At 35.3% G+C, this 21,671-nt stretch overlaps 1 protein-coding gene and 1 long non-coding RNA gene across 4 annotated transcripts in view; one reads left to right on the top strand and one right to left on the bottom strand.

The window, feature by feature from the left end:
• Nucleotides 1-21,671, bottom strand: part of LOC105224790 (uncharacterized) — a 53,365-nt gene that overhangs the window by 29,516 nt on the left and 2,178 nt on the right. The window lies entirely within an intron of this gene.
• LOC125778594 (uncharacterized) lies at nt 5,177-6,662 on the top strand. 2 transcript variants are annotated; one of them, XR_007422791.1, is made up of 4 exons: nt 5,177-5,349; nt 5,465-5,579; nt 6,040-6,269; nt 6,500-6,662. It is a non-coding gene; the product is annotated as an uncharacterized LOC125778594 (long non-coding RNA). The 2 variants fall into 2 exon arrangements; XR_007422790.1 differs by having other exon boundaries at nt 6,040-6,516.

Here is a 21,671-nt window from a genome sequence, read left to right as displayed (position 1 = left end):
CCCCATACAAATGTGCAATATGTGATGACCACTATTCGAATTGAAAAAAAAGTTATATAATTGATTTAATTTATAAATATAGAACGCATTTCAACTTTTAATTTTTGTATTTTGTGACACAAAAGAAAAATTGTGTTTTAACAAATTAAAAAACAAGAAAAAACGTCAACTTCGGTTACACCGAAGCCAGAGCTTCACAGATAACAAAGTTTCCATAAAAGAAAGAAGTATGGCAATTTTATCATATGGTGGTCCGAACGATTCGAAATTTTTCTTCAGATGTTAAAAATCAAATGTTTTCAAATGGTTTTCCAAACAAAAATTTGATTTTGATGGTTCATTTCACATGACAGCTAAATGCGACAGCCGTCCGACCGAGAATTTTTTTCGAATATTTTACGTTGCCATGCCTATATGCTATAGCAGTCCGATATCGGCGATTCCGACAAATTTAAGTGCGATGTCTCAAAAACTGAGCTTGCGTATTCAAAGACAAACTTATGGGCAGACAGACGCTCATTTATTTATACATATGTTTTATAGAGTATCCGACGTTTCCTTCTCGTTGTTACTAACTTCGTGGCAAACTTAATATGCCCTGTTCAGGGTATAAAAACTGTTAATGAAAGTGAAGACGCGCATAATCATCTAATTTAATAACGAGGTATAAAGTAATTAAAGAATGCAATTGTACACAGTATTCAATTATTTTTAGAAGTTGTCCCTTCAAATTTTACAATGGATTTGCTTTTATTTTGCACTCAAATTGTAAACAACGTTCATTAAAGTTCATTTTTGAAAGTCTCAATGCACTCGATATTCCCAAGAACTAGGAAGTATATTTGTATTCTGTGAATCTACTCGCACTATAAATATATTATATATGTACCGTATGTACAAAAATACTTCTATACTTAAGGCGCGAATGTTTAGGGCAACGCTTGAAATGTTTTCTTTTGATTATCGCGAAGTACACGGTGAACACTGGGCAATTTTTTTAACTGCTTGCAAATTCGAAATGGTTTTTCCAACCAGCGTAGCCTACATTTAGGGTGTTTTGGATGTATTTGTATTAAGTTTTAATAAACCTTTTCATACTTATAGAAGTAACAATAAGAACTTTCATTAAGATCAGTATAAAGTCAGATTAAAGCTTCAGGTTATGTGAAAGATTGTATTATTTTCATAATTTAAAAGCACTGTTGTTTATTAAAACACTGATATTTATATTGATAGTATACCAACGGGGTATTTTAGTTTAGATATATGGGAAAAAAATGATTTTCAAAGCTCTATTTATTTTCCGAAGAGGGAATCCGGATCCGGATCCATTGGTTTTACGTCAATCTCCCATTGCGCAAGTGTGAGGACACCAACACCACCCTAAGCCAAGGTGTCGAGGTACCCGTGCGGAATGGTCAATAGGCGGTAATCGAATAACTGATCGCGAACCTTTTCCTGCTTACTCGTGGGACCAACAATGTTCGCTACTAACAATAAACAACCAAAACAGCAACTACAAACACCTTGACGACTAACGCTCAGACAATGACAACGACATCGAGTACAGAAATTAGGACTCCAGGACCTCTAACGGAGGGTGACGAAGACATCCCCCATGTCTCCAGACAGGGAACATTTAAGAATGGCCCTGAATGTATCAACCATTCAACAAAGTACCCACAACACAAATTAGTTTTTTTTTTAATTCTTCAAGACTTTGTAAGTTATATTCGAAGACCTGTGTAAAATTTTATAAAGATCGGTTGATTTTACGATAAATCTTTATAACCTTATTTGAAAATACAGTGTCGAGAATAAGACGATTAAAGTTTTAATAACTATATAACCAAAATCATTACTCGAATCAACTTTATTTACGATAATATCCTCGAAATGTTACAGATTTAAATAAGACAATAATGAAGCCGTGACACGCATGGAATACCTAAATGCCATCATCGTGAAATCTAAAAATTCGAAAATTTCAAAGATTTTAAAACAGGTCAGTGCTAAACGATATAAAAAAACAAGTTAACGACTTATCAAAATCTGAGCTAATAAATATGTATGTATGCTATACCAATCATGGTACGAAATCAATTCCTCGTTTCATCACGTTAATTACTTAGGCATGTCAACGAATCTACTTGAGACCGTCATGAAACACTTGAATATCTTCAACTTGTATGGCTCTTTCCAGATGTTTTCTTCATATCTATATCAGATAAGTATTAAAGAAATTTAAAAACTGAAAACGAGTTGTAATTTTGCAGAGATGTATTAGGTAGGTATTAGGAAAAAGTCTCTTCGTAATTTGTTTATAGATGTCGTTGTAGTCGTATAACTCTAGTGCTACCAATCACATTGTGTCATACCATATAGTGTTGGAAAGTTGAGATTTAAGCTTAATTTAACTAAAAAAATTAATTTAATAATTAATTTAATAATATTCAGAGAAGTTGAAAAAAGCTGTTCAAATATGAGTGAAAATAATGAAGAAATTCGCTATATTTTGAAATTTTTTTATAAAAAGGGAAGAATGCCACGCAAGCCACCAATGAAATTTGTGAAGCTTGCGGAGACGATGCTGTATAAGTTCGTGTAGCACAACAACGGTTCGCTCGCTTCCGTTCTGGAAATTATGATTTACACTGATGAAAGTTTTACACTAATACACTAATAGAATAATGTCTCTAGCGATGAAATGCAAAAAAATGGAAAAAAAGTGGTAGACTTTTGGTCTATGGTACATATTTGTTTATTTATTTATTAGTATAAAAATAAAAAAAAATAAGTTGAAGTTTTATTATAAATACGAAAAGACTTTTTCGACTACCCAATATATCAGTAAAGCTTAAAATTTGACAATTTCGTAAAATTTTGTTATGTAGTTTTCTTCACCTAACGGTTGCTTGCAATAGCTTAACTAATAGAATTGGTAGAAGGTCAAAATAATCAGAGTTTCTTATTCAGCAAAATATGTAAATGAAACTAAATAGGCTCGTATAAGAAGTATTTAAGTATGCATATCTCGAAACATTTCACACGCCTTTTGATTATACGACGACGCCCGATCCTTGCCTTTCCTTAATTGCTATTACTGTTATTTTTTCAAAGGAAGTCTGGTGGCTCATACCACTTTTTATAGTACCAACCCTGACATACATACGTACGTACATTCATAAAATCGAATTATGTGAAATTGATCAATTACAAATTTATTAAATATAAAAACAAATTAATATAAAATATGTAAAATATATACAAAAACGTATCCACTGTTTTACACTCAAAAAGTTGTGCCGCTTTGGCGTGTTCGCACAAAGTCCCATTTATCTAATTTCCCGCCTTGTTTGCTTTTTTCACATTCTAGTTTTGATATTTTTGAATATTTTGCGGTCAAGTTAGTCGCAGAGTTATGCGCCTGCTCCGATCCTACTCAAGCAAATATTTCACTTGTGCGCTGTTCTCAGCTGTGATTAATGCGTCAAGCGACAACTAAAAATACAAGTATCAGCACTTGAATAATGCTTGTGGTTTTTGCAATGAAATTAAATTTGTGTGACAACAAAATACTCTTTGCTGATAATGTCAACAATAACAATTATGCATGTATTTGGCAAAAATTTATGCATGAACTACTTTTGCTCGCGTTTTCGCAATGCGTTCAGTTTGGTTTTTATATTTTATTGTATTGCATCTCATCAACCTTATTGTGGTGGGAACTGCTGAACATGATGTGGAACGTAGCAATATGTATGCAAACATATACGTATGTATATACATTGGTACATATGTACATATGTAGGTATGAAGTTGTCAACACCTTGAGTATGAGACTTTTCGCGTTACAAAAACGAAGTGACAAACTCAAAACGTGAACAAGGCTTACTATTGATCAACCATCTAACCAAAATTGCCCCGGATTGACAAAAAAAATACATTTTCACGTATTTTAATACTTATCTCAAATATTACCTTCTAAATTGGCTTCTGAGTCAAAGCATTCATACCAACATTTAATTCAATTATTCATAGGCTTGTTATAAGCCTCAACTGGGATAGCTTTTAGTGCAGTGAATCTTGTTTTTTCGGTTTCGACTGATTTTGGAGGACATGATCCTCAGCATCGTTGCAAAGCGAATTTTGCTTTCTCGGTTTCAGCTCATTTTGGAGCGCCATTCCTGTCATCAGATACTTTGTCAAGCATCTTTTTAGCGTACTCTACTCAATGCCGTTTTTTTCATAAGATTCAAGTATTTTCTTGTGAGTCTAGCATTGACACGCTAATACCCATAACATTAACTTAAATGTATTCAGTCGATCCATAAAATACTTTGCTGTTTCTCTGATCTGAAACAGGACGATTTTCAAGCACTGTTATCATCATTAACAGAGGTGGACGTCGCATGAGGCAAGTTTTCGATAACTTCATGACCTTCATTGAATCTTTTGTGGATATTCAATATATGTATACTATTTATAGAATAATAACCTAACACAGGTTCGCGATTACTAAGTATTGGGTCTAATCATTGAATCCGTTTCGATTGAAAAACTTACAGATTTGATCGTAACAAATTTCGTTGAATTCATTGAAGAGGTATTGAAAGCAAAATTTTCATGACACTCAATTCATTTAACGACTCGATAAAATACATTCCATGGCTTATAGATGGCGCTAATGTCGAAATCATTGAAACCGCAAAATCGAGAATATTTGTCAAACTTTCCGTTGATGAGTGAGTGGCGGAAATTAAAATAAGGAAAAACGTTAACTTCGGCTGCACCGAAGCTAATATACCCTTCACAGATGCATTTCTTTCAGTATCTATGTGTTAATTTTGTCTGGAAGCTATATGTTACAGTAATCCAATCTACACAATTTTTTTGGAGATTATATTGTTACCTTAAGCAATAATCCATGTCAAATTTCGTGAAGATATCACGTCAAATGCAAAAGTTTTCCATACAAGCCCTTGATTCTGATCGTTCGGTTTGTATGGCAGCTATATGCTATAGTGTGCCGATCTGAACAAATATTACATTATTTCTATGAAAAATATTGAAGTTGGCTATATAAGCAAAGAGGGCACCGTGCCTGGCCAGTGATTATGTGACTGTCGCGCCGTGATGTTATGTGATTTAACAGTCAAGCGATAAATTCGCGAGATGCTAGCTGCCAGTTGGCTATATAAGCGAAGCAGGCACCGCGCCTGGCCAGTGATTATGTGACTGTCGCGCCGTGATGTTATGTGATTTAACAGTCACGCGGTAAATTCGCGGGATGCTAGCTGCCAGTTGTCTATATAAGCGAAGCAGGCACCGCGTCTGGCCAATGCTTATGTGACTGTCGCGCCGTGATGTTATGGGATTTAAAAGTCACGCGGTAAATTCGCGGGATGTTAGCTGCCCGTTGTCTATATAAGCGAAGCAGGCACCGTGCCTGGCCAGTGCTTAGGTGACTGTCGCGCCGTGATGTTATGTGATTTAACAGTCACGCGGTAAATTCGCGGGATGCTAGCTGCCAGTTGTCTATATAAGCGAAGCAGGCACCGTGCCTGGCCACTGCTTAGGTGACTGTCGCGCCCTGATGTTATGTGATTTAACAGTCACGCGGTAAATTCGCGGGATGTTAGCTGCCAGTTGTCTATATAAGCGAAGCAGGCACCGTGCCTGGCCACTGCTTAGGTGACTGTCGCGCCGTGATGTTATGGGATTTAACAGTCACGCGGTAAATTCGCGGGATGCTAGCTGCCAGTTGTCTATATAAGCGAAGCAGGCACCGTGCCTGGCCAGTGCTTAGGTGACTGTCGCGCCGTGATGTTATGTGATTTAACAGTCACGCGGTAAATTCGCGGGAAGCTGGCAGCCAGTTGGCTATATAAGCGAAGCAGGCACCGTGCCTGGCCAGTGATTATGTGACTGTCGCGCCGTGATGTTATGTGATTTAACAGTCACGCGGTAAATTCGCGGGAAGCTAGCTGCCAGTTGGCTATATAAGCGAAGCAGGCACCGTGCCTGGCCAGTGCTTAGGTGACTGTCGCGCCGTGATGTTATGTGATTTAACAGTCACGCGGTAAATTCGCGGGATGCTAGCTGCCAGTTGTCTATATAAGCGAAGCAGGCACCGTGCCTGGCCAGTGCTTAGGTGACTGTCGCGCCGTGATGTTATGTGATTTAACAGTCACGCGGTAAATTCGCGGGATGCTAGCTGCCAGTTGGCTATATAAGCAAAGCAGGCACCGCGTCTGGCCAGTGCTTAGGTGACTGTCGCGCCGTGATGTTATGTGATTTAACAGTCACGCGATAAATTCGCGGGAAGCTAGCTGCCAGTTGGCTATATAAGCAAAGCAGGCACCGCGTCTGGCCAGTGCTTAGGTGACTGTCGCGCCGTGATGTTATGTGATTTAACAGTCACGCGGTAAATTCGCGGGATGCTAGCTGCCAGTTGGCTATATAAGCGAAGCAGGCACCGTGCCTGGCCAGTGCTTAGGTGACTGTCGCGCCGTGATGTTATGTGATTTAACAGTCACGCGGTAAATTCGCGGGAAGCTAGCTGCCAGTTGGCTATATAAGCAAAGCAGGCACCGCGTCTGGCCAGTGCTTAGGTGACTGTCGCGCCGTGATGTTATGTGATTTAACAGTCACGCGGTAAATTCTCGGGATGCTAGCTGCCAGTTGACTATATAAGCAAAGCTGGCATATCACGTATCCATACAAGAACTTGATTCCGATCGTTCAGTTTGTATGGCAGCTATATGTTATAGTAGTCCGATATCGGCAGTTCCGACAAATCAGCTGCTTCTTGAGGAGAAAATGATATTTGCAAAATTTCAAAACGATGTCTTAAAAAATGAGCGACTAGTTCGTATATAAACAAACAGACGGACAGACAAACGGACAGACGGACGGACACACAGACAGACGGGCATGGCTAAATCGACTCAGCTTGACATACTGATCATTAAATATGTATATACTTTATAGGGTCTCCGACGCTTCCTTCTGGGTATTACAAACTTTGTGACAAACTTAATATACACTGTTCAGGGTATAAAAAAAATGAGACATATTTAAATATTTATGTGAAAAAATGCTAATGTCGCCCAAGAGACAAAAACACACCAAAAAAATCAATATAAAGTATATATTTAATAGATTTTCATAAAGATGGTTTATATTATCGGTTTATTTACAAACTTGTACCGATTTTATGTTTGTAATTCAAATTTAATTTCTGGAACAGCGGGTGGGTCTTTCAGTTCAGTAACTGTAATCCACCCGAAAAGGAGGCAAGCAGCAAACTGTTCTATGATTAAAAAACAGTAAAAGTTTAGGATGCTCCCCTGTAACTGCAGCAAATATATAGGACAAGATCCCTGCTGAAAAAGTACCAGTAATTAGAGAATTCCAAAATATTCCCACCACTAAATACAAAATTAATCAACACATTTAATGCCTCATCAAGAATAGAAACTAACGCAGAATCCGATTTATCCTGTACACACCCTGTTCCTTCCGTATCAAGGTTGATGAAACAGTTTACTTATGGTGACGCAGGTTATCGACGGTATCAATGATCGCATAAACTTTTCAATGATTAGCCCCATATATACCATATATGGTATGGTAATATTTTGAAAGTTTGAAGACGAAATTGTCAAACATAATGCATGTTGAAATTCTAAATGCGCCCTTATAATTTCTGGTGACGTCTTGTGGGTTGGTAATTGATAGATAGCGCTGACACACAAGATTATTAGCGGTAAAACAGGTGATTCATATTTTATCGAACAGGCATAAATTTAAGCATAAACTAATGACGAACTCCAAATAAAGTTCGTATTGACGTAGAATAAAAAAAGTTATGGGAATAGAACAAAGTTAGCCAACAAATTTTTCTATAACCAATTTCGGATTAGTAATTTATAATAAATATAAAAACAAAATAAAAAGAAACGTTAGCTTCAGCTTAAAATAAAATGAATAATTTCGCGGTTTTTGGAGAGCCTAATTGTCAATTGTTTCAAGCCAGCGAATTTTAAAATTTCTTCTTCAGTTTTTTAGATATGCAAATGTACTTTAATACGTACTTCTATGAGCAAATAAAATAGGACCATTCGCCGAAATATTTTTTTCTATGTTGGTATGACATTTGGCACAAAGAATCAGTAGTGTTTAGGCAGGTATATAAAGTGCATAGGCGATTTTTACGACGAGTAAAATTGATCAACAAAGAAGTTCCATTTAATTTTCTAAGCGAAATAAAATTTCTGATGCCGAAACGTTCAGAATGTTGGAATAGGCCTTCGGAATTGGTACTTGAGTATCGACGATTAACAGTCAGACATCTTACCAGTATTGTTGGAATATCCGAACGATCAGTAGCAGGTCAAAAAACAAGGTTATGTTGACAGTTTTCTTTGATTATTGGGGTATAGTGCACTCCGAATTTCTTCCGACGGGTCTAACTGTCAATCCTGATATTATTTATGGGGGTAATTCAAATTTATGTCCAATTTTATTTATTTTAGACACAAAGATAGATAGTTAATACGCTTTGTAATTTTCATAGAGATAACTCAAATATTGGGCGAAATATGCAACACCTGGAAGTTCGAAAACCTCGGGGAAATATTGACCCGATTCAAGCCATTTTTGATACACAGACATACTATTGTTAGGAAAGTATTATAGCTCAATTTCAATGCATATCACATAAATTGACCGATATTTTCGGTCAAAAGTCAATTATAGATACTGGAGTACATATTTGGTAGATTTGGGAAATTTTTGATCATAAAGTGGCATACTTTAAAAAAATTATTAGTACAAAGTTGTATGTCGTTATATTAATTACTTTTTGATTTGTACACTGGAAAGTGAAAGAATCAAATGGAATTTAAAATTGTGCTTTATAGGAAGTAGGCGTGGTTGTAGTCCGATTTCGCGCTATGACATGGGAATATGAGAAGAAAGTAACATACCAAATTTTGTCGAAAGCGTTCGGACGGGTCCTGAGATATGTTATTTCATCAAAAAGTGAAAAGTCCAATTTTTAACTCCAACTTCTATAAAGCCTTCTCATACCATCTTGGAGGTAAATGCTTACGTCTCTGGTGTATTTAGTTATTGACTTATCGCACTTTTAGTAGTTTTTAACAAGTGTATAAAAAGAGGCTACAATTGTTGGCTGACAACTGTTGGTTGTTGCATTATTTTTTCGTGAGTATTTCGCCAAGTTTTCAACCAATATTGTGCCGCGACCACCGTATTCGCCTGATATAGCTCCGTGAGGCTTCTGGCTATTCAGCAAACTCAAACGACAGCTCCGAGGAAACCGTTTTGAGTCAATTGAAGACATTAAATATGAAATCTGTTTCGGAAATCGACTTTGACAATTGTTTCGATGGTTAGGAAAAATGTTGGCACAAGTGTATTGGGGCCAAGGGGTATTATTTTGAGTTGTATACTTAGTATAGATTTTGAAGAATAAATTAAGAATTTTAAAATTATGAAGAGAGTCTTACTATATTTTGCTCATAGAAGTATGTTCATTTTCATATGCTATTGATGATTTGTCGGAATCGGCCAGATCGGACAATACTCCCATAAAAGCGATTATTCAGTTACTGTATTCTCCGGTTGACTGCCTTTATTTAAAAAGCTAAGAGCACGTATTTCTGCAGAACTGTTCTCTAATACATACTTAACAATAAGAGTGAAGGAAAAGTGAACAACTATATCGCATATTTCCACCAACATTTATTCAAATTTTTTCCTTGAATTAAAAAGCTAAGAGCTCGAAATTTTTTTGTTTTGTTTATTCTACATATATGCGTCTGCCATCGTAGGATAAAATTTTGAGCTGTATTCATATCTTTTTATGAGTTTGAAAATTTTCGTTTCTTGGAAGAAATGGATCAAAGAATTTGTTCGTGAGCTCTTGGTCTAAAACAATGCTGTAACAATGCCCCAGTCTCCATACATAAAAACGTCGCAAATTATTATACTTATTTGTATATGTTATCTTGAAATTCACTGCAAAAGTTATTAATGTAGGTTACATATAAATGAAATACGTACGTATTTTAATGACAGAAATTTTAAATAAGCTAAGTTCGTTGACAAGAGCTAGCCTATTAGGCTAGACTATTAGCCGAAGATGTCTACGTAATCATAATTTAATCTAAGGTTAATTCAAATACACCGTCCTTCAGAGTAGAAGTTAATAACGTCGCTGTAACACTTGGCTACACTTGTCAATAAAAAAAAAAAAAAATCTGGTAACTGGAACAAATATTATTCACCACACTAATAACCATAAATGCACGATGGCGCAAAACTCACACATATTTAAAAAAATATACATGTACTAAAATAATATGAATATATACACTATATGTGTAGGGTTATGTACTAGTAGTTATACTGCATATTATGAAAGTCGTTATAAAGCTTGACTATTCTTCTTCACGCTCCAAAGCGTCGTCTTCGCCTTGCCGCATTAATTGTACTAACTTACACTTTTTCTTTTATTTATTTCTTTAATTTGTTTTCCTTTCTTTCTGCACATATAAAAGATAGCAAAATGTTACAGATACAGATACACAACGCTTGATCGTAGATATGCATATTTATATACATTTAACTGGCCATTTGTATACATACTCGTAGTATGTAAATTTGGTTGTATTAATAACTGGCTTTTAGAATGAGATTCAAGTTAAGATGCTACTCAAAAAGTGCTGACAGCAAGTAATACGTTAATATGTATGTACATGTATGTATGTGTGTGTATACATAGACATAACAACAAATAATAATAAATAACAGCGTAAATGAATAAGTACGGCGTCACGGAGCCAGCGACAACATCTCATCTCAAATTCATTGTCACCTTTTGAGTCCATTTAAATATGTATAAGTATGTATATCCACACATATGCATGTTATATTTTGTATACTAATATACAAATACATATGCATATTCCTTCAGCCTTTGAGTGGCGTTAGAAATTTGTAAAATCAATATTTCAATTGTCTGGCTAATGTAGATATCTACTATATATATTTCATAGGTTAAAGTCATTTTATATAAATACATATGAATTTGAACGTATTAGAATGGACTGAAAACTCTTTGGTCTGAATAAGAGATCGCAACCCTAACAAAAAACTATTATCTTGCCTCAGTGTACTAACCTTAATAATAATACTTGTACTGTGACTGTTTAAAGACATTTCTGATAAGGGATGTTGCTCTTATTGGACATTTTAGGAAGTTATCTGTCGCTCCTCAGCTTGAGCTGATTTAAACTGTTTTATTTGATATAACTTTCCTGGGTTGAATTTACTTACATAATAATAAATACTTCTTTCTATACAATATTAAGAGGGCGGCAGTTGAAATTGTTGCCAGAAGCAAGCAACTTCACTTATATTTGGTGCCAGACCACAGAGGTATCAAGGGCAATGAAATTGTGGACGATATTGCCAACATCCGAAACGAGATCAATATTGGAAAACCCATGCGTTGTCTATACGACGATCTCGACTCAAGACTGTATGAACATGATGGGAATACTAACTGGTCATAGTCTGGTGGCGACACACGCCTTCGGGATAAGGCTGACAGAACGAGAAGACTGCAGGAAATGTTTAGAACGGGGCTCCAGGGAAACAATGGAGTATCTGTTGTGCACTTGCCTCGCATTCGCAAGTCTACGCTGTAAGCCGTCGGGGTTCCCACGGTATGATACACTGGAGGAGGTATCGATAGTGCGGCCGCAGAGCCTGTTAAAATTTTGCGTCAACCGCAGGCATCCTAAAGGATTACTCTTTGACTTAGCAACTGAACTCCAGCTGGTATCGCAAAGGACCAAACTGGTTTATGCGTGGTTTATGGCCAGATTAACCTAACCTTTACAATATTATTTATTTTATTATTTAGAAAAGCATTTGCTAATTTACTGTAAGAAAAGAATTCTCTTAGCAATATTTTAAGTGTTATATTTTTGTGTTAGATAAAATTAAACACGGTTTGAGAAAACCCTGTTGCCAAATGTTGCTTCAGAAAGTCTGTTATTGCAGAGATTCTCAAACACAAATAGTGCGAATTTTTTATAAGCTTATTCACAAACAAAAACACCTGCTTATAATCCCACCACGCGAATTGATACTTATTTTAGATGTACGTTTGCATGTATGTTTGTGTTATACTCCATTCAAGCCTAAGATTAAGCTCGTATTTTCTTCTTTTATTTACTTGCACACATATTTTTTATTTGTTTGGCAATTATATGTCATTTTGTTAAACCAGGTTTAGCTTTTGTGTTTGCTTTTTTCGCATTTATTCTTTTAATCTTTTATGGCACTTTGGGGTTTGAAATTTTGTATTCAACATCCGACCACCATCCATGAAACTATGTAAAATAATATTGTTGTGTTAAAATCCGATTATTTGTCATTGACGTACTTGCCAACACTTGCCGATTAGTCAAATACGGCATATGCTAGCAAGAAAAATTGCCTAAACTAATCTTTGAAATGTGTAAAGTGTTGACAACCCTAAAAAAAAACAAATCGACACCTAAAGTGGCGGCTTTGTAAAAATTAATTATTGAACAATATTTCAAAAATCATGAAAACTTGGCGGCCGTAGTTCGAAAGCTTTATACAAAATATTCTGGGAATATTATTTGAATTTCGTCAACAGTGCAGATTAAGTTAAGCCGCAAAAAATTTAAATCTTGCATTAATTTTGGGACACCCTGACAAATTGAGGAATTTAAATACCACTGTCAACAGTGCTATGACGTCTTTGCATCCGCCAAGACTTTTAACCTTACCGCATGAATGCCAATTGGACAATGTCCAGTAGGAACACCTACGATTGCGATAAGACCAAGTAGTTTAGAAGATTTCTTGTGTTCTATTCTAAACCAAAAATATATTGTAGTCCCACAGGTGGGCATTTTCAACTAACGCCTACTAAGCGCTCGCGAAGTCCATTAATCTATTACCAAAACGCAAGATGCTAATGGATGTCCGACTCGTTTCCATTCCGATGAGGCTGGGGCAATGATAGCCGTTTGACTAGCTTATCAGCTTTGAGGGGATCAGCGATTCCGCTATGACCAAGCATCCAAACGGTGAGCCTTGAGCGCACAGTTATTAAGTTCTGGGCTAGTATTGCTGCTCTACTGTCGGAGTAAATACTAACCACCCAGAACGAGGCTGCACTTCGTAGCAATACATATACCGCTACCTTAATAGAGCAGCCACTTCTGTCTGGAAACACTACAGTATTCTGATAGTTTAAAGCTAAGGAGAGCTCCTTACAGAAAACCCCTCCTTCAACCTTCCCTCCTTTTGTCAACCCATCAAGATCATTGCGCCTCTTCTACAGCGAATCCTCCCCAAAGACATATCCCTCGTCATTATGTGAGCACTTTAGACACGTTCAAGCTTTTTAGCAAGTGAGACTTTTCGAACGCCCTCCACCAGACGAATGCACCATAAAACATTATTGACTTGACTACAGTTTCGTAGAGCCAAAACAAGACCTTTGGTAAGAGTCCTCATCTACATCAGTATGAGGCAACCGATGCCCTCCTGACTTTCTCCTCAACATTTAGCCTATATGAAAACTTTCTATCAAGAATAAGCTGTACATTTTTCTCCATATCAACAGGTTGACATGAGCCTCTGAATGAGAGGAGAGGTACATCTGGGAAGTTATACCTACTGGTAAATAAAACCATATCACTTTTACTTAAGCAGACAGCTAAACCACTTCGATTCGCTCAGCTGGATACCAGGTTGAGGTAGCTTTCGGGTAGCTTAGGACCCCAGTGCATATGACAAATTTTTTACAGAACATAACGATCAATCTGTGAGGTCTACTACTGAAATACGGAGAAAATATTTTTTTGCCAAAGTAAAGGTAAAGTCGAATTCCATACTTCCCTCAGCACCACATTATGTATTAGTCAATCTGTGAGGTTTCCTAATCAAATTTAAAAGGCTTTCAAAGTACATAATCCCCTCCCGCTGCAATACACTTATGCCAACGAGATTTCCAGTCATTATAGCACTTGGAAAAATCCTCCGTCGTGATGGCCATCAGAGCCTTCTTCGACTTCACTTTTAGAGCCTCACAAAACGACACGAATCTCAAATACTAATGAATATTTTGACGTGAAATTCAGCATAGTTGTCACTAAGAGTATTATCAACTTAGAGAAAAAATTTATCAATTCGGAAAACAGACGAAGTATAAATTAAAAATTCACCTTTCAATTTGATCACAGTAGTATATCCTGATAGTGATATATCGTAACTTCAAAACTGGATAAAATCGACCTAAAATATTTCTTAGCCCCCATATATCACATGTAAGAATATTGACAAGAATTATATAAAGATTTCAAACTTTCGGTTGGCTTTATATCCTATATTACCGTTCAATATGTAAAATGAGTGAAAGTATAATATTGGAATTGCCACATGTTAGCGCTGAAAATGGCTGGTATCGATCCGCATATTGATGTTTTCTTCATAGACCCCATGTTAGTTTTGATTGAGTTTTTATCACATACATAAACTGATCACATTTCAGTTAATTAGGTTGAATTGTTTCGCAACATTGTTTAATATAAAGTTTTAGATCTTTTTATATTGCGAGAGTATAGTCCTTACTTAAATCTTCTTTCAATTTAACAAGTGCTTTTATGAAGAAATATATTTTTGTATTTATAAATTGCTTTGACTCCTAACATAATTGAGATATAAACAATGCAATCTTTTAAGCTGAATCAAACTGGATGCAATGTGCTAAGTTCCAGTGAAATCAATTCAATAGTTTAGGAGTTTATCCCGGACAAACAACGTGACACGTACTTTTATAAATAAAGATATATTTAATTATCATCGAAATAAAAATTTTTGTCAATCCGATAATGAAGTTGTTGTTGTTGGCTAATTATATGCTCACCAGCGTCATTTCACAGTAAGACCATTTAAATTTATCACGGTTACTTTCAAAAAATGATGTTATAAGCTGCCCTTTTAATTATACTTTCTCTGACACCATAGCCACAAAGTTAGTATGTTATATTATTTTTTAACATTTGTGACCTTCTGCTGTTAGCGACATTCCCATTCGTTATTTCCCTTTTAAGATTTGCCTTAACTCATTTTTGATGTGCAAAATTAGCTTTTTATTATGGTGAGCAGAAACATGTTATGTTTTTCACTTTTTGAAAGGCAAACAAAAAAAAAAGACGCGCACAAAATACAAGGACCGACATATGTACATATGTCTATTTAATGTTGTATAATATTCATATATTAGCAGTGAAACTTCAACCATCGAAATAATATTGATAATATACACAGATGAACATATCTGCATATGCAGTGTCAAAAATAAAACAATACCGCCAAAAACACCTACATTTAGGGGTCATTAAGTTTTTGAATTGTGTGCTATAAAATTATACACTTGAGTGGAGACATACAATACATATGTAGATATATTTAAAATATTCAATAAACCCAGCTTAGAAAATAAAATATATGGCAGATATTGTCTTTAAAAAGTCTGGATTCTAACACGAAGGAGTATGAATACAGTCTTTGGAGAGCTACCAAATATTTAGAACGATATACAAAGCGAAATGTAAAACTGCCGAAGCTGAGGTCGAGCATTTGCACTCAACATTTCAACCAAATTCAAATCTTATCCCTGAAGATAAATGTCAAATGTGTTTTCCAGTTCGTAAAATTATTGTGTTTTAAATCAAAGAAGAAAAGTATGTTAAAGTAGTTGATAATGCAATTTCGACTTTCCTAAACAATGCAAATATTAAGAGGTTATAATGATTCCAAAACCAAACAAGCCTGAAGATATTCTCTCATCCTACCGGCTTATTAGCTTACTGGTGACATTTTCCAAAGCATTGGATAACATACTTAGGAGTAGATTGTTATCAATTCTGGATGAATATAAAATAATATCGGAACATCCGCTTGGCTTTAGAAGCAATTATGGAACTCTAGAGCAAAGCCATCGTATAGTGGATATAATTATAAGTGGATTCAAAAAGAAACTGTATTCTGCGGCAGTATTTCTCGATATACAACAGGCATTTGACCGAGTGTGGCATGCAGGCATGTAATATAAAATAAAAGAATTTGCTCAATTTTACCTCTTATTAAAACCATACACCATACACAATCGACACTTTTATATTGAAATGGAAGGAGAGACTTCCAAACTGGTGATCCTTTAACGGTACGTGAGTCGTGTCAAGCTGTCAAGCTATTTTTGTTCAGTAGTGTTTGGCTTTTCATCATGGAAAAACTTACGCCTGAACAACGTTTACAACTTCCACGTTCTCTAAAGAATATTTTCGGCCGCTTCGCTCAACTGATGGTCAACATTATCGGCTTACTGAGCGTACTATTCGCAATACCTTCTTGAAACCCATCTTTCATTATTGGATATTATTCTACCAAATAGACCACGTCCAGCACACTGTAAAGAAAATATAGCAGCCGTAGCTGAGAGCTTCGCTCAAGAGCTCTTGAAAAGTTCCAAAAAGATCCCACGTTTTCGAGCCAAATTTTGTACAGCGATGAAGTCCATTTCTAACTCAATGCGTGTATAAACAAGTGAAATTGCCACATTTGGGACGAAGAACGTAACCGTCAATCAGAGAACGTTTATCACGTTTATTATGATAAACGTTCTCTGCTATTAGTATCAGTATCAATATCTTTTGGTAAAAAAAAGAGATATTGCCGGATGAAACTATATTTTGTAAAGAGCAAGCAAGAAACTCCAAAAAAATAAACAATTAGTCCACATTCCCCAGCTCGCATCTTCCGAAAATCCTGATATCTATCAATTATATTGATTTTAATCTACGGAACTACTACGTTGAAAGTCAATAAATGTTAGTGAAACAAAGTATTGGGGCATAATGTATATAGCACATGCTGATCTGTTGCCTTTTTTTTTTGTTTAAGGCTATCCTAAATTACATTGATTTCTTATTTAGTAGTTAAAAGATCAGCGTTACGGTACTCTCACGACAGCAAATTAGGTTAGTAGAACTAACTAAATACTGCTAAAACCATAACCAAACATGTTATCGTGAGTAGACATACCGCTTGTTTGATCATCTCTAAAGTTCACCTGCAAAACACTCACACCGGTTGCATGAGTACATGTACATTGTATGGTATGTATGTATGTATATCATTGCAAAATACAAGGCTAATTTATGAGTAGCTAAAATCTAAGTATATACCATATGTATGTACGTATACATGTGTTAAAAAAATGATTGTTTTAACTGAGTCAACAAATAGACGAATGCAAAACCAACGCAAAAACTGTCATTAAACCTCCAGCTTTATTGAAACAATTATCGAGCGAAAGCCTAAAATACGATACGGCGATTACAAACTTTGATAAAATTTGTTTGTTCCTATTGTAGAGGGTGGGCCATATAAAATATTAAATTTCGAATATAGGGCGTGAAAGATTGAGTGTAGCGTTTGCTGTATGGCACGTAGCGCCGTTCTGCTGGAACCAAATGTTGTTCAAGTCTTCCTCTTCAATTTGCTTGAAGAAAAATTCGGTTAACATTGCGCGATATCGCTCACCATTGATGGTTACGGTTCCTTCTTCATTTTCGAAGAAAAATGGACCGATGATTCCACCAGACCAAAATCCGCACCATACAGTGATGCGTGCTGGGTGCATTGGCTTCTCGACGATTACGTGCGGGTTTTCTGTGCCACAAATGCGACAATTCTGCTTGTTAACGCAACCATCGAGGTGGAAATGAGCCTCGTCCGAAAAGACGGTAAAATTGACCATCCTCGGTCAAACGATCTTCTGCCCAATCTGCGAACTGTAGAATAGTGAATAGCGACCCATTTCGTAAATTTTAGACTTTTTACTGAATATCTGTCACTTTCCGAATGGTATTTGACGTTTCTAATGTCGAAATATAGATAATTCAAATTTAAAACGTTAGATGGCTCACCCTATATAATACAGAAGAAAAATCTGACCATAAAGTAAATTGCGCCCTCAATTTTTAAATCACTATATTTATATGCAAACGTATTCGCATACCATATGTACTTTACTGTTGATACATAATTTCTTACAAAATTCCTTATTTGGTTGTGCAAATTTATATTATGAATGCGCTGGCGTTGCTTTCTTTTTATGTTTCATTGTTAGAAAAAAAAGACCCACGCAATTACAATTTCGCCATAAAAAGGGGACATTCGCAAATAAATTTACATATACATACGCACAAAACCCTGTATGATATTGTGAAGCATCAAACTAGTCAGGAATTAGTTACATATCAAACATTGTGAATGACATCAAGACAGACATAAAAACATCGGACGTACATATAGCAATTATAATATTATTTTTATTGTGATTTTACTCCATAATCGAAATAGAAATTTTTATTTTTTCCACTGACGTGAGACTGTAATACAATATATGCAGTTCTGTCAGAAATCTTACAATTGACATCTCATAAAACAACAGCACAAGGACAGCAAAATTGGTAGAGGAAGATGTCAATACACTGTCTAGTTGAACTTATGTATGTACATATGTATATATGTTCCAACAATACAAAATAAATTGTATAAACCGTAAACTGCTTGTGTAATGGTATTCTAGTCATTCTATGTATATTCGAAATTCAGATCGATGGGGAATCAGAAATCATTTATATAATTGGTAATTCTTTAATTCAAAGTGATAAAGTATGTATAAAACTCAATAAAATTAATATAAAAAGTATTTAACATAAACTTCAAAGAGAATATTGTGGAATTCCTCCGTTCAAGAAGACTCCTAAAGGTAATCCCGCGTTTTTTTTTAATGAACTAGTCCCTCATCAATCGAAATCACCATATCTGCGACTATCCCCAGAATCAAATGAGAGAAAGTCAAGCTGGAAATAAGCGTATATTTAGGAAGCCACAAAGCTACACAATATCAAACCAGTATCGAAATGTGGGAGAATCGTTACAACAAATAGTTACATTACTCTAGTTGGAGATTATGTTGAAGAATAAAGCCACATGTTAATTCAAAAATCGTTTTTCTTTTAATTATTCATCAATATTTATTTTGTTGTCTTCAAAGTAATCCCCATCAGATGTAATACATTTATGCCAACAATTTGTCCAGTCCTCGAAACACTTATAAGAATTTTTTGGGATGGCATTTAGCTCCTCCAGCGAATTTTGATTTATCTCTTCGTTCGACTTAAAACGGATTCCACGGAGCGATGATTTAAGTATTGGGGAACAACAAAAATCACGCGGAGACAAATCTGATGAATAGGGTAGTTGATCGATGGCTTTAAATTAGGTTACAATCATACCCTTTTTGAAAAAAATTCAACTTTATCGGGACGAGTCGGGCAAGAACTAGTTTAATACCCAAAATATTCACAAAATCGTTCGAACAGACTCGCAAGAGATGTCGAGCGCTTTTGCATCTCCCTAAAACTTGCCTAATGATTTCCAACTACCATATCCTTTTCAGCACTTTTTATTATTTTCATTAGTTGAATAGGTCGAGGCTCGTCCAGAACGGGGCATGTCTTCAACGATTTCTTGACCGATTTTGAATACTTTGTTCCTCTCGTAGGCTTATCTTTTTGATAAAACTGAATCCCCGTAAGCCTTTTCCAAGATACGCACCGAATATGCACACGAAATTAGGAATACAAAATTAGAGACAAATTCTTTGTTCCATATTTTTATCCTTTGTATCGCAACGCACTACAGAGGTGTGCCGACTCCAGCAGTTCGCTGTATTCAATACATTTTTTTGAAATATCATTTACCCAGCGGTTTTAATTAAAATTGCCGTGTGCTTTTTATATTGGTGATATATATTTTTATATGTCTGTCTGTCTGGATATACGCGATTTAGTCATTCAGTTTTTGATGTGGTGATCTGAAATTTTGTAAGCGTTATTTTTCCCAAGAAGCTGTTAGTTTGTGGGAACCACCGATAAATGATAAAAATTAAGTTCTTGTACAGAAACTTATTTGAACTGATATCTTCATGTTATTTAGCATATATTATTTTTCAAGGTAACAATTTCAAGTTTTTCTATGGAAACTTTTTTATTTGTGAAGGGTATGAGAGCTTCGCGGCAACCGTAGTCAATAGTTTTTCTTGTATTTTTTTTAATTGTTGCTGTCTTCTGAGCTTATTTCCTCTGACAATATTAATTGGATTAGAATTTTAGGGCCCCCATTTACATTGGAGCGAGTTAAATGAAATTGTAAAATAATATAAGTACAAAAATTGCAATATACGAATAATAATTAATAACGGATGCAGATGTTAACTGTAATTATATTAATCAAAAATCAAACGAAAATTTAACGAAAACCTTGAAAATTAATAAGCAACTTTTAATGACCTGACGGCTTCCTTTCGTAACATTTGTTTTGAAGAATGAATACTTTTAAATTTATCTCAGCGCAAAGTGTATTGGCATCTGTCGACGGTTCACGCTTTTTATGTTAATATGTATACGGATAAATGTAATTATTTATTAAAAAGCAGCATTGTACCTTAAGTTTAAGGGTAACGTAAATTTGCGAACTTGAAATCTCGTAAACTCAAACAACACACAACAAAATTGGAGAATAAAAAATGAAAACAAAACAAAAGTTGTGAAGTTTAGCAAATCGAAATTGAGTCATACAAATAGATTGCATGCATACATGTGTGTACATTTTGACTACCGTCATTTCAACAAGCGTACAAATGTATGTACATAGAATAAGTACATAATATACATACATAAGTATATAACATTTTCATTTACTTCACACAGGTAAGAAATAACTTTAAAGCTGGACGCGCCTTTAAAGAGAACAAGTGAAATCTAACAAACCCACTGGAAACCAAGTCGGCATTTGAACTAAAAGGGAAAAGAAAATTGCAAAATGGGTAGGAACAAGTAAAAGTTTAGTTGCAAATAACAGAAAGCGAATAAGGAGAAAGGGAGGCATCATCAAGACAAAACAAATTCGCTAAACAATTTATTGATTCATCACCTGATAAGATAACTGGTTTTTATCTTTGAATTAGCAAACAAGTTATAAAAATAATAAAGCGTGTTAAGCACACGCCATTACAGTTTATGCATTTATATGAACAATAATATACACACATTGTAAGTACAAGTAATCGCACCTACTTTCATATAGTAGGTAGAGCTTCTCCAACCCTTTGTGTGACGCTGTTGAAGATATCCGACAAATGGAGCATGCCAAATTTCAAGTAGCAAGCCAAAGGCTTGCGAATAATTTGAAGGAAGCATTGAATAAGAATAAGAAACATCGGTACCTTCTTTTGAGTTTTTTTAATTTTTTCATTTTAACACTTTTTCGTTTAAAAAGTCTCTCAAGTTAATAGTAAATTTAAATAAAACCAAATTAAAAGCCTAAAACTTTTTCAAAAACATAAATATGACTATTTATTCAGTTCAAGGTTGCATCATTGGCACCGAACAAAAAAGAATACGTACAACAACCTCTAATCTTAATAACTTCAGAGTAAATACGAAATCGTTGTGATA

This window comes from Bactrocera dorsalis, chromosome 5 (genome assembly GCF_023373825.1).
Source record: "Bactrocera dorsalis isolate Fly_Bdor chromosome 5, ASM2337382v1, whole genome shotgun sequence".
Lineage (NCBI taxonomy): Eukaryota > Metazoa > Arthropoda > Insecta > Diptera > Tephritidae > Bactrocera > Bactrocera dorsalis.
Note: the sequence above shows the minus strand (reverse complement) of the source record. Positions and strands in the feature narration are given on the sequence as shown.